The sequence below is a fragment of the Octodon degus genome, unplaced genomic scaffold (genome assembly GCF_000260255.1).
Source record: "Octodon degus isolate 3935 unplaced genomic scaffold, OctDeg1.0 scaffold00293, whole genome shotgun sequence".
In the NCBI taxonomy this organism is placed as follows: Eukaryota; Metazoa; Chordata; class Mammalia; order Rodentia; family Octodontidae; genus Octodon; species Octodon degus.
The window spans coordinates 1,398,980-1,399,863 of NW_004524869.1; the positions used below are offsets into that span (position 1 = coordinate 1,398,980).

General features: G+C 39.3%; 1 protein-coding gene across 4 annotated transcripts in view; it reads left to right on the forward strand.

The window, feature by feature from the left end:
* Ttc23l (tetratricopeptide repeat domain 23 like) overlaps window positions 1–884 on the forward strand; it is a 67,948-nt gene that overhangs the window by 13,107 nt on the left and 53,957 nt on the right. The window lies entirely within an intron of this gene.

Genomic DNA, 884 nt, shown 5'->3' on the forward strand with positions numbered 1-884 from the left:
TGTGAGTTTGAACTAGGTTCTTGTTTGTTCTAGAAGAGTCCCTCGCACTGATATGGATCAGCACATTATTATTCGATAGAAATGAGCTGCTAGTATATCACTTTTTCAAGTATCTTTTGGATGTCAGTCGGAGGTGATTTAAGGGCTAAGAAATTGGAGGAATATAAGAAAAAGGAACCAATAAACTTGGGCTGTAATGACCTTGGATATCAGAATGCAGAATTTTTGATAAGGTTCAAGTGAACTTGTCTCAGTTATTAATCTCAGTACATATGTTCCTTCTTAAGGGTCCTTAGACCCTTTTACATTCATTTTTTAGAATATAACTTTAGGTTCACTGGCAGTTGATGTGCAAATATCACTCACACTTGACATTAGAGACAGTGGTGCTATAAGTCACAGCAAGGTCACAATGAAGTCGCTTTCAGGATTTATGTTGTGTTCTGAGAGAACTTTGATGTCGCCAAGGAGGGGAGCAATTCCTCATTTAATGGCAGAGAAGGCAGACTGCTCTTACAATTGGATTCCAGGTTGAGTCAAAATAGTTATACAGGTCATCTCACACTGGATGGTGATAACATCTTTTCTCCCTACATTTGGCATATGAAGAATGGAGGAGGAAAAAGTTTTCCCATAAAGAAAGACTTTTTGTTTGTTTTTTCTTGATGAAGGAAACAGCATTTGAAGTATTCTCACAATGTGCCTGTGCCCGGATGACCCCCCACCTGGGGTTTTCATAGAATGGATGATTGTGACTGCTTCTTGGAAGAGCCCATTGCCCTGAGTTGTGGTTGTTGCCTGCTTTCTTCCCTTACACTTTGTAGTGCCTCATCCATGGAATAAAAGAACTGAATCCTTGAAAAATTACAAACCTTTAAGAAGGG